This window comes from Protopterus annectens, chromosome 7.part0, assembly GCF_019279795.1.
Source record: "Protopterus annectens isolate FY-2018-M chromosome 7.part0, PAN1.0, whole genome shotgun sequence".
NCBI classification, from domain to species: domain Eukaryota; kingdom Metazoa; phylum Chordata; order Ceratodontiformes; family Protopteridae; genus Protopterus; species Protopterus annectens.
The window spans coordinates 893,849,176-893,863,016 of NC_056739.1; the positions used below are offsets into that span (position 1 = coordinate 893,849,176).

Below are 13,841 nucleotides of genomic sequence, written 5' to 3' on the forward strand. Positions count from 1 at the left end.
AATCTGGAATTGAGCTCAGCCCCAGTGAATGGTACAAAGAGTTCCTCTAACATCCTTACAGTGACTGGTGTATTGTTACCAAATGATACATCCTCTGCAGTAGACCTTCCTCCTCTGCCAGTAGGCCACTGCCTTCGGGCATGGAGCTTTAAACTTGCACTCCCTCACTAATTATTTTGTTTCTGAGTTACAAAAACCTAGGGGTAAGAATAGTAATGTGCCTGTATGAAATGGTGTCAGGACTCATGGAAGTGTTCCCCTGATCCATAGTAACCATAGCTCTCAAGCAAAAAAGGGACAAATCTCAACAAAATCATGGAAAAAAATCCAGAAATAATCAGGGACAATCAGGCGTACTTTCAAAATATTAATACTATTAACCTGAGATATTGACAGAATAAGAGGATGTGAAGTAACATGCATTTTCTGAAGTAAAAGAAATCTATAACTCTAATTAATGCCATTATGTATTAAATGTAATTTACCACCTTTTCTCTGAAATTCCCCACTTTAAGGAGGGACTAATACACACACACACCTAAAATTTGACTCAAAATCAGGGATGTCCCTAAAAATGAGGGACAGCTGAGAGGTACGATAGTGATCATAGCTCCCAACTTGCAGAAGATTAAAGTAGAAACAAAGGCCCTTGAAAATCAAACATCCAGACAAGCATCTGGACATCTAATCAGCATAAAATTTGAATATCAAACTGCATATAACTGTTCTCATTTCCAATAAAAATACAACACCTCCACTCCTTCAAAACTCCAAAGTCTCTGGATATACAAAATGAGAACACAATCGCTGTGCGTTTGAAAAGTTCTTTAATTCTGGTACCTCGGCCTTCGCCTTCTCCTGGAATACAATTCTCCATAACAAACACCACCCTTTTTATACAACATTTAATTGAATTATTGGTGCACCACCCCTTTATTTCACAATTAAGCTTCCTTCATTAATAACCACAACCATGTATCTAGCAACAAGAAAAGCTTTGTGAAAGCATTATTTAGGAAAACAATTTTTTGAAACCTCACTCTTTTAAAATTATTTCTACTTCATTATACATATATGAAAATATATAAACATATTTTTAATATATAAATATATAAATTCATGCATAAATACCTCTATATGAACAATACTATTAAATCCGTGCATTTATAACTCCATTCCATTTGGAAACAAAGTTTTAAAATTGAAAATGAACCTAGATTCCATTTGTAATAATTTTTCACGAAATGTAACCTCATTTCCAATTTCACGAAATGTAACCTCATTTCCAATTCAATGAGGTTACATGAACATGGAAGCTTAGGTTTTTCCACATATCTCTCAGAAGTAATGATTTTGAAGAAATTCAGGTTTAAAAAGAATGTATACAAAATGTATTATGCAATAGTAGTAACTTTTGGTTAGTGAAACAGTTATAAATGCACGGATTTAATAGTATTGTTCATATAGAGGTATTTATGCATGAATTTATATATTTATATATTAAAAATATGTTTATATATTTTCATATATGTATAATGAAGTAGAAATAATTTTAAAAGAGTGAGGTTTCAAAAAATTGTTTTCCTAAATAATGCTTTCACAAAGCTTTTCTTGTTGCTAGATACATGGTTGTGGTTATTAATGAAGGAAGCTTAATTGTGAAATAAAGGGGTGGTGCACCAATAATTCAATTAAATGTTGTATAAAAAGGGTGGTGTTTGTTATGGAGAATTGTATTCCAGGAGAAGGCGAAGGCCGAGGTACCAGAATTAAAGAACTTTTCAAACGCACAGCGATTGTGTTCTCATTTTGTATATGTTCTCATTTCCAACTTAGGAAACTACTCTGAAACCTATTAAAAAAAGAGAGAGTGAAAAACATGATGGGAAAATATAAGCACATTATCAAAAAGACAGTATAAAATCTGTAGATTGTAATGTCTGTGTCGCAAAATTCTCCCACCCAAGTTCATTAATTTTTTTGCATCTGAAACAGAAAGATGTAAAATATAGTTTATATTATTGTTGCCACTAGTATGTTGGTCATGTAGTGTGGTTTTCTGTGTACTAGACAGCTTCAGAAGTCATATGCAATAAGGAGGATTCAGAAAAGTATGTGATGGGGTAAATCAAGACTGAAAATAGGGACATAATTCCAAAAGTAGATTTACAAGTATAAATCAGGCCTGAAAATAGGAAAGCTCCATCAAAACAATAGCATTTCAGAGGTCTGATGATTATAAAATGTCCCCCAGACTCCAACATGGAACAAGTCAGAAACTTTGGTGAGATACATAACAATATACTGTATTGAGGTTACCAAGGTATTTCTTAATATGCCTGTGAGCAGCAGTGCTTTAGCAGAACATTGACTGACAGGTCAGACAACCATACTGCACTGACCACTTCCTGCAGTGCTGATCCCTTCCTAAGGTAGTCCCTCCAGGCATTCTTACATCGCTAATCAATTTGTGAATGGCTTCTGGCAAGTGTCTGCAACATCACTGGTCATGTTGTCCAAATATGAGCCAATATTCCCAAGTAACAGTGCAAGTACTGGTTAATATTTCCCAAATCTGAGCCAATATTCCCTAGTAACAGTGCAATTACTGTTTAATGTTTCCCAAATCTTATACAATATTCCCAAGTAACAGTGCGAGTACTGGTTAATCTTTCCAAAATCATAGCCAGTATTCCCAATAAACAGTGCATGTACTGGTTAATGTTTCCCAAATCTGAGCCAATATTCCCAAGTAACAGTACAAGTACTGGTTAATTTTCCCCAAATATGAGGCAATGTTCCCAAGTAACAGTTCAAGTACTGGTTAATGTTTCCCAAATCTGAGTCAATATTCCCAAGTAACAGTGCAAGTACTGCTTAATGTTTCCCAAATATTAGACAATATTCCCAAGTACCAGTGCAAGTACTGGTTAATCTTTCCAAAATCATAGCCAATATTCCCAAGTAACAGTGCAAGTACTGGTTAATGTTTCCCAAATCTGAGCCAATATTCCCAAGTAAGAGTGCAAGTACTGGTTAATCTTTCCCAAATCTGAGCCAATATTCCCAAGTAACAGTGCAAGTACTGGTTAATCTTTCCCAAATCTGAGTCAATATTCCCTAGTAACAGTGCAAGTACTGGTTAATGTTTCCCAAATCTTAGACAATATTCCCAAATACTGATTAATCTTTCCAAAGTCATAGCCAATATTCCCAAGAAATAGTGCACGTACTGGTTAATGTTTCCCAAATATGAGCCAATATTCCCAAGTAACAGTGCAAGTACTGGTTAATCTTTCCCAAATCAGAGCCAATATTCCTAAGTGACAATGCAAGTACTGGTTAATCTTTCCCAAATCTGAGCCAATATTCCCACGTAACAGTGCAAGTACTAGTTAAAGTATGAATGCACTTTGTTTAGCTGTGATGATGTAAGCACTGTACATGCAAATTAAACTACGGGTCTTTGAAACCGAACACAATGATGACAAGAAAAATATTGAGATACATTACAAAAACAAAAAGTAACCTAGCATATGTGGATGGTGGCTGTGTTATTATGAATCCCTTACCATGTCTGCAAACTCTACACTTTTTTTCTACAAGATATAAAGATAAACATGGGAGGTCATGATTTGTGAACCACTCCCTCCACAAATGACTATCGTCACTAGTCCAGTGCTGTGCTTAATACCCTTAAATATATGCAGCTGTTGGTGGTATGAAATTCTGGTTGCGTCCATTCATGTAGTGGGTCTGACAGCTTGTTCCAGGAAATTCCTGAGTATAATCCCTGCACTGAATTTGCATCTTCAGTGTGTGTGTCTCCCAACACCTACAGTGCACAGCAACCCCTTACCCCTCCAGTGAAAAAATGAAGTGGACAAAACCTGTGCTCATCTTGCACTCCATTTTCTATTTAGCAGACATCCCTCTCTGCATTATGTACTTTACAGTCAGTAGACTAAAGGACTGAAATTGATTACCTTCCCCTTCTACCAGCAGTTGAGAACTTCAGCTGCCCTCTTTCACACTTGATTTGGCAGTTTGGCATCCCTGGTCTTCTCTAATCTTGTAGGGGTCTGCATCCTCTGCTGCTCATCTCCACCTTCCTACCTTTAATTGCCCTTCTATGTCTTTCTTAGCAGGCCAGTCAAAAAACCTCTGATACTTCCTAATTGTGTCCAGTCTGTTACCACCGAAGAACCCACTTCCACCATGGTAGTGACAGGAATTCCCTGTCCACCCCGTTGGTGAGCCAGTCAGCCCCTCTAGCACCCCAGACTGCATGTGACAGCATCCTTACCTGACCACTTTGGACCCTTTACTGGAGACATCCCTTGTCATATCACTATGCTAATGAAGTGCATAAGGAGTGTGTTCCAGAACTGCATCTGATTGGTGTATTATTCACCATGTGCTATGTCAGGCTGAGTGAGCTCCTCATGTACACCTCCTACACCATGTCCTGCTTGCTCTGTAACATTTCCTGCACAGAAGTCAATGACTCCAGCATGGAAAAGATTCATGTCTATAAACCCCATTTCAAAGCTTCAGTAATGCATGCTGTATTTATTTCATTCTTTAGGGTTAAATGCTAGCAGGAATTATTTAACTGCATTTTAAAATAAGTAACAGGCAGATGTTATAGTATGCTAGGCAGCCAGAATAATCTAATATAAGCAGCAAGTTTGTAATAACTGTAAGTAATAAATGAAAGAAAGATATATTACAGATTCTTCATGGAAGGTATGTATGAGAGAAGTGCATGACTGAAGAAAAATGATACAATTCAAGATAAGGAGCAAATGATACAGAAATTAATTTCAACAGTCATAAAGTCACTAATCGTGTTGTTTGATGTTGCACTACTGTTAAAACTCTTAAAAAAAATCAGTCCTGTTTAATAGTAAAAACAGACATTTAACTACCCATCATGCCTGACGTGGTATGGGGAGAAAGGTAGTACGTTCAGAGCTTAGGCACCAGTAATTTACATAACAAAGTGTGTACTAGGCTTAAGATTGCTACACTAGCGACCAACTAATGTGTGATTCCAAAGATTTTGCTGGAAGAATTGAGACTGCAATATCCTGGGGAATTTCTCTTTTCCCTCAAAGAATGAAGTATCAGAGTTACTAAATATAAGTAGCTGCGGTTATGGAGGGAGTACAGAGAACTTGCTTTCTGCAAAAATTGATATTTTAGGCGGTTTTGAAATCTCACCCAAGAACTGCAACTGAGTGATTCTGACAAACTCTGATTGAAGTTCTGTGACTCTTTGACTGGCAGTGACTTTCATACAATGTGGAAAGGAGATTTGTGTGGCATTGGTTTTACCTATTATCTGAAGATCATACACCCATTGTAATTATGCCTTTGTGTATATATGTATCTGTTTATTTTTAGCATTTTGCTGTAGAAGGAATTTATGGAGATAGATATCTGCTTGTACAATGTACTTCAAGGCTCCTTAGAGGGTTATTTAGATACTGATTTAGATTTAGATAGACTGTAAAGATCCTAATTACAGCTCTGATCATTGATCTCTGACCTGAGAATACAAGGAATTCTATCCTGTAGACTGTAGCCATGAACAAGGCATAATAGCCGTCTGGCTGACAGCCCAGAAGTAGGAATGTTACACAGAAGAGCAGAGCAGGTATTGTCTTTATTTACGACAGGTAATGTCACATTGCACTTACAATATGGAATTTCCAACATAAAAATGGGATACATAAGCATTATTTAAATTCAAGAATTCAAGCAGAGTTCGAATTCAAAAAAAAAAAAAAAAAATGACTGTATTTGTTTTGTCTCAAGGAATGAACCGGGTCACTGGTTTACTGTGATTAAAAAATGACTGGTTCAATTTTGTCAAATCAAGAAATTGATTTGTATTTGAGTTTAAAAGACTGAATCCATTTTTGGTTCTGTTTTGCTTAGGAAGCTTTATTTTTCTCTTAACATTTGTTACACTGTTTAGCTCTACAATATTACAGATCAATCCTTTATTAAAGTAAAAGTCAGCTAACCACGTTTAAGCTGTTTCAGACTCTTTCTCTGTCTCCACATATATATATATATATATATATATATATATATATATATATATATATATATATATACACACACACACACACACACACACACACACACATATATATCATGTTTATTAAATGTGTGTGTGTGTGTGTGTGTGTGTGTGTGTGTGTGTGTGTGTGTGTGTGTGTGTATGTATGGTTGAGCATGTATCTGCATGTGTTTTGCTCTGTTCTTCCCAAAATTAATTTATGACAGAAAAATTGCATTACAGCCAATAAAGTTCTCATAAAGTAAGCTGTCTTTTTTTACACATTAGAAAACGTGTATTAATAAATGTCATCTCTCTGTGTCAACTTTCTAAGTGAATAGTATCTTTTGAAATGCCCCATATTCAGGGATCTTTGTAATTATTTCAGGCTTTATCTCTGATTCATAAGTAAAATGGGGAGAGGCTGAGAGCCTCACAGAATCCCTCATCTGTAGTATTGTCAATGCCTGGCCACTCCTGTCATCATGAATGTTCATGTTTCATTGTGGTATGTGACTATATGTATATGTATATGTATATATATATATATATATATATATATATATATATATAAAGAGAGAGAGAGAGAGAGGGAGAGAGATATATATAATTGATCTCAAGCATGGCAGGTTATGTTACTTAGCCTTCAGATCTAATAAGATTAATAGTATGTGTCCCATTTTTCAAGAGTTGACTGTGAAAATGATACTGTATCATTCAGCAAATGGCTTCCTCAGCAGTGACTAACAGTAGATCCATTTTCATTCTCATTTTGTGTGTGGCAGTAGAAAGGTGCAAGAGCAACATTCTTATCTCCTGTGTATCAAGTGGTCATATTATAACCTTTGGTGAGAACAGAAACAGTAACATTGTCTTTCTGAGAATGAAAACAGCTGTGCCATAATCCCCTATCTGCGGGTGCTAACAGCAGAACAACAGCTTTCATCCCTGAAGTGTGACAAGGACAACAGAAGGCGCTGAGGTTACACTGTCCCAGTAATGGAAGAAAAATGACCAAAACTACTTCATCTTTCTTCTTCTCTAGTGTCGTCTGTTCAGCTTTAGGCTGACTGTCAATGATGCCAAAGATAAATGTCACTCCAGCAATATCTAACACCCAAATAAATCTCTGCCTGTGTTATAAACACATCTGAAATAAAACTTCATTGACGGATTCAAGTAGATGACAGTTTAAGAGAAGAAATCTCATTGCCCACACTGTGGTTAAGGTAAAAGTACCACTGAATTGATAACATAGTTTTAGAAGTCATACTGTCAGTTGCAGGAAAAAAATTGTTATTGGATGACAAACAGCAAAATACATTGCACTCACTAGCTATAACATGGAATGTCTTATTTTTCTAAATGTTTCTCCCCAAATGATATGATTATAAAAAATTTTCCGGAGTTACTGAGGTTTGGAGCTGATGATTTTGGTTATATGCTGTTTGTAATAAGATATGAACTGGAGCAAATCCTTTGCAAATGTTTCATTTGTTATTGTCTTAAATTTATTTGTTTTTCTGCAGTTTTTCTAAATATTTTAATTCAGCAAAATGTTTTCAGAAATTTGATTCGCTGTAAAGTTTAACTAATGATGCTAAACATAACTGAACAGAATCTGATACATTTCATAAAACAAACTTAGGGTACTTTTTTGATGAATTATTTTTTTTCAGTTACACAATACCTAGAGATATATATTTAATATGCAAATGAGTGGCACATTTTATTCTACTTTAAGATTACTGCTTAGTCTTCTACCCCCCATTAAATCTGTGTTAGTTTAGAATGACAGTGTTAAAAGGCAGACCATAACATTAATTTCTGCATTTCCTTTGTTATCATAAGTGCCTAATATCCTGGCGTGAGATTCAAATAAATGGTGCATCCTACATAAAAGCAGTACACAGGAAATGTATGGAACATGACTACATGCAGTTCAGAGACAGTGCTGGAATACCATGCATAAGCCAACACCTTCTTGTGTACCACAAGCAATGTTGTTTTTCAGAGGAACTACAAGTAAGCATTAAAAACTGGATACATGCTGGTAAGGGAGTCAGAGATCACCATGTTGTTTGCTATGGTTTGCATCATACAGGGCAGTACTCTGAAAAACTTGGATTACTATCCATGCAGGAACCTTTGATATGGACAGTTACAAGTTGGTGCATGGATGTTTCTAACACACAGATGTCTCACAGTACTAGATATATACAATCATTAACAAACTGTCATGGGCACCAAATGCAAGGTTTTATCTTTTCAACATGTGCATAGAATATGGACATGTATGTATGCAGAAATGTGTTTTGTGTGTGTGTGTGTGTGTGTGTGTGTGTGTGTGTGTGTGTGTGTGTGTGTGTGTGTGTGTGCACGCGAGTGTGTGTATATACAGTATATATATATATATATATATATATATATATATATATATATATATATATATATATTTATATACAAATGGCTGGCTGACAAATCAATGACCCATGTGATTGTCTCACACAATAGTCTTCAGACATAAGTGAAACCTTTTCAAATGCAAACAATTTCTGGGAGTAAAGCCCCTCCCGCCACTGCTACTTATACCTGCTCCACAGTCAGACTGTCACTAGGAAATGGAAATCCCTGTTTACTAGCAATTCAATTTTGCTGACAAATCACATACTAGTGATCATAAAAATGAGTGTCAATCACTAGTGTTTTGGCAACAATCCCGGCTTCCATGTGATCATCAGAAGCAATATTCAAGTACAGCACAGCATCTACCCACGTTGCTGTGTCACAGCAGTGATGAGAGTGTGCTGCCAGGCCCTGCATACCTGCAGCCTTAATAACTGGCCAGTAGCACTGCAAAATATACGCAGGCTACAGGCTGATGTACATTCATAAGGTCATAGGAGATTACTAGGATAGCCGCTCAAGAGCCCTTATAATATCCATTTATAATAGACATTATTACCCAGATTTACCCAATTTTTTCAGTGTCTAAGGGCTAAAGGATAGCTTAGGTTTGTGCTTATGCCTCTGAGTATTTTACAGGTTGCCTCAGTCAATAAGAGGCATAGGCACACCCCCAAGAGTGAATTTACAATTCCCCATACATTCATCCAAATTGCATTTGAAGGGGGGGGGGGGACAGAGAATGTTTCTGCTTCACATGAATTAGTAGCCTGTTCCAGAGAAGGTGTGATCTCTGAGACACATATCTGTCTCTCCAGCATGTTTAGTTTATACCACAGACCAGGTTTAGATCCTTGGATTGGTAATCCTTGTGCTGTTTGTTTGCGAATCTGTAATGGCTCCATTAAGATTTTTGAGAATGCCTTGTAGGTTAGGCATAGATTACCACTTAGTGGTCAGTAGAAGAGAGAGTAAAGGGATAGGGCTTTTAGGTGATCCACACAGGACAAGGTGTTTACACCCTATATTTTTTGTAAGGAACCTCTGGGCTGGTCCAGTTGTTGCAAGTGCCTGGTCAGGAACATGCCTAAAGCTCTGATGAGGGACGAGTATAATGGGACCATCACCTCCTTGGATCTTGAGGAATGTCCTTACTTATAAACTCACATAGAAGGACTTTGTCACCACTGTGGACACATGGTGGTCAAATTTCAGGTTACTGTCTATCAGTATACCTAGATCTCTCACTACAAGGTCCACTCCTAGGGGTACATTATTAATGTTGTAATTTGCAGGAAGCATTTCACTTCACAAAGGGTGTAATTATGCATTTTTTGCATTTAGTTTTAGCCCATGACATTGGCGCCAATTATATGTCTGAGTCAGACCTTTCTGAAGGATATCTACACCACTGGGGGATACAGTGATTGCCCCCAACTTGCAGTCATCAGCAAACTTGGTGAGCCAAAGGCCAGCTATGTTAGCACTGACTTCAGAGAAGTATATTCTGAACAGTAAAGGTCCCAGGACTGAGCCCTGTGGCACATAGTGGCCTCTTGCTGGATCTAGATTTCACTCACTGTAACAATATGTGTGCAGTCTGTGAGCCATTTGGCTATCCATCTAGTAAAGTAGGGATTTATGGCCAGTTTTGTGAGTTTATTTACAATACCTGAGTGGGGAATTGTGCCAAATCCCTTAGTCATGTCAAGGTAGGCAGCATACACTGCTTTACCGTCATCCATGGCCATTGTGACTTTCTCAAACAAGTCCACCAGACTGAGCAGGCATGACCTGCCCTTGATAAAGCTGAACTGGGTTGGGTCCAGTGCTTAGAGATTTCCTGTGTCATTCTTTATCAGGTCCATGATTATTCTTTCCATGGCCTTGCATATGAGGCTAGTCAAACTTATAGGTCTGCAGTTTTCCTGGGTTTATTGATGTTTATGATGGTTTATTGATGGTTCCTCTTTATGCAAAGAGATGACTTTTGCTGTCCTTTACTCCTCATGAACAAATCTGTCTGGAGGCTGTCGTTCAATAGAGATTGTAGTGGTCCTATTAAGTCATGTTTCAAACTAAGAGGCATCCTGAGATATTGTTAGGGCCCATTGAGGCCGTGTTTTAAGCTTTGGACAGGACAGTGATAACCTGTTCTTTTGTGATAACTGGTAGAGGAATAGTGGAGGATATTTCCTGGGAGTAACTGGAGGTGATGGGGGTTAAATTTCAGCTGAATTCATTGCCCAGTGAATTTGCTATATCTTCTGGCTGGGTATAGGTGACGCCATCTACAGCTAACTCAGCACATTGTTAGGCATTGCCCTTAAGACTGTGGGGTTAACTAAAAAAGTGCTTTATGGTTATCCTTTGCTGGGGGGGGGGGTATTTTTGCCTTAGAGTTGGATTTTGAAGATTTGTCTAGTCCCTGAGTTGCTTGTTTAGACTGTGAGAGTTTTTGTCCTGTTGTGCATGTCCTTTCCTACTTCCAGACAGGATTTTATTTATTTATTTTTTTTGTTCATAGGTGTGTACTAGGCTAATGGCCCTGGGGCCTTTACAAGCCTAGCCGTAGGATTACACTGGCATAGTGCCAGCTGACCTTAGTTCCTAGTGCCTCTGTTGGGTAGAGCCACTGAAGTGATCCCCGGGGTGAATTTTCTGTTTCCCATCCACTAATCAAGATTTCTCTTGAAGAGGATCAGCGAGGTGCTCTGCTTGTCATGTATGGGAAGTCTGTTCCATAGCATGGGCAGTCTCTGGATTATGAACCTGTTCCTCCAGCATGTTCTGTTAATTGTGGTAATCAGGTTGAGGTCTCTGGAGTGTGTGGTGTGGAGAGACTGGGATTTCTTTAGATTTAGCATTTCTAACAGAGCTGGGTCAGACATGGCTTTGTAAGTCAAGCAGAGATCGCCTCTAAGTAAGCAATATGAGACAGAGAATAGTTGGAGTTTTTTGAGTTTGTCCATACAGAACAAGTGTTTAAGGCCTAGGATCCTCTTTGTGAGGTACTTTTGTGGCCTCTCCAGTTGTTGCAGGTGTTTAGTGAGGTACATGCCAAATGGGGCATTGTACTTGATGACTGGCCTAATGAGGGAAGAGTAGAGGGAGACAATGACCTCTTTCTTCCTGGATGCAAGTCCCTTAGTAATGAGATGTGCCACATAGAAGGACTTTCTGACCACAGTGACAATGTGATGATCAAAAGAAAGATTGCTGTCAACCTGTGTTCCAAGATCTCTTATAATGTCTTCTGCGTTCAGTGGACTACCATCAATGTGGCAATGCATGGGAACTGGGTTTTTCCCAAAGGGGATGATGACACATTTTATGGCATTGAGCTTAAGGCCATGGTTCTGACACCAGTCATTGGTCACAGTGAGGCCTTTCTGTAGGATGTCAACATCACTTGGGGAATTAATAATAGCTCCCAACTTGCAATCGTCTGTGAACTTTGTCAGCCAGAGTCCCTTTTTGTTGACCTGGACTTCAGAGAAGTAGATACCAAACAGGAGAGGACCCAGGATCGAACCTTGTGGGACTCCACTCGTGACTAATTGGCAGTCTGACTTAGAGTCAGCTACTTTCACACTGTAAGTTCTATCTGTGAGCCAGTTTGCAACCCACCTAATGATATAGGGTTTGATGCCAAGCTTAGTGAGTTTTTATATGATTCCTGAGTGGGGAATGGTATCAAAAGCCTTAGCCAGATCAAGGTAGGCTGTATGAACCACCTTGCCTTCATCCACAACTCTGGTGACTGACTAAAAGAAGTCGACCAAGTTGAGCAGGCATGATTTACCCTTCACAAAACCAAACTGTTTGGGATCCAGAGTTTGGAGATTCCCTATATTCTTGTTTATTAGGTCCATGATGATGCATTCCATAGCTTTGCAAATCAGACTCATCAGGCTAATGGGGTGATAGTTCCCAGGGTCTGTAGTCGCTCCTCCTTTGTGGAGAGGGATGACTGTAGCAGTGCGTCATTTGGTAGGGACAAAGCCTGAGGTGAGGCTATGATTGAACAGGGCACACAGGTGAGGTGCCAGTTCACTCTGTAGTTCATGTAGAACACAACCAGGGATATTGTCAGGTCCCATAGAAGCTGTATTCTTGGCCTAGGACAGTGCCGTTTTAACCTGTGCAACAGTAATACTGGGTGCCTGGCAATCTACTGGTATTGTGATTGGTCCTTTGGGGGGAGAAGGGTGGGTAAAGTTGGCACTGAATCTGTCAGACAGGGTCATACCCACCTGGGCTACATAATCTGAGAGCTCCTCCATGTCTCTTTTCATGTAGATCAGGGAGGTGCGTCTCTATACCAGGGGTCCACAAGGGTGACTAGTTTTTGCAGTTTCATCAGATTTATTTCGGTCTGGTACTGAAGTTTCTATGGAGCTGTTTGTATGGTTGTACATTGCTTTTGTTTACACCTCTACATAGGCCTCCATTTTTTCTGTGTTTTGGGGAGCTAGGAAATTAGTTTTACTATCACTTAATAAGAGATAGTTGGCCTTAGAAAAGTTTTTAAACATCCTGTGGTTAGATGGGAGTTCTAACTTTAAATTTATTTCAAAAGAGATCATTTTGTGATCTGATCTAACCCATGAGGGCATTATATTTTGGGGGGGGTGCAATGCTCCCCCATGTTTGTGATTACCAGGTCTGGGATGTTTCTACCCCTAGTGGGAGTGCAGGATAGCTGTTCCAGGGCATTTGCATTATAAAAATATAGAAATATTTGAGCCTGTATGTTAGTGGCTGTGTAAGCTTCAAAGTTAATGGAGGGATAGTCAAAATCACCCATAAGTATGGTATTGGGCTGACTGGTAAGAGATTCTAGTACATTCAGGTATGAGATATGGTTTTCCTGGATCATAGTGAGGCACCTATAGCTACAAAGATATGATAAGGGATTTTACCTATGGCTAGTTGGACATGGAGTAGCTCAAGTGGGTAATGTTCTTTGACCAGTTTTGAGGTGTGTTGTCTGTTATGTAGATTGATACACCTCCATATTTTGTCATTTCATGCGCAGTGGGTATTCAAAAATTATAGAAAGGCGTCATAGCACTGAACTGCTGGGGCACTTTTCATGGCTTTAAACAATGTCTCAGTAACTACACAGGTGTCAGCATTCTCCAGGATGAAGAGTGCTTCCAGAATGTGTAGTTTCTTTTTTCAGATTCCTAGCACTGAGCAGTAATACCTTTAGCTTATCTTCAGTAGATTCTGCTATGTTGGAAGCTTTATCTGTTTAGCAGTGTCTAAAAAATTTGACAGAATATTTGTTGAAGACATAATAGCATTCAAATGTGACTGGTATGCAGATGGACACAATAAAATATGTATATAAACC

The 13,841-nt window shown here is 38.5% G+C and overlaps 1 protein-coding gene across 3 annotated transcripts in view; it reads right to left on the reverse strand.

Annotated features, from left to right (window-relative positions):
- The window catches only part of GRM2 (glutamate metabotropic receptor 2), a 1,030,381-nt gene that overhangs the window by 431,955 nt on the left and 584,585 nt on the right, over nucleotides 1–13,841 (reverse strand). The gene's annotated exons all lie outside the window — the stretch shown is intronic.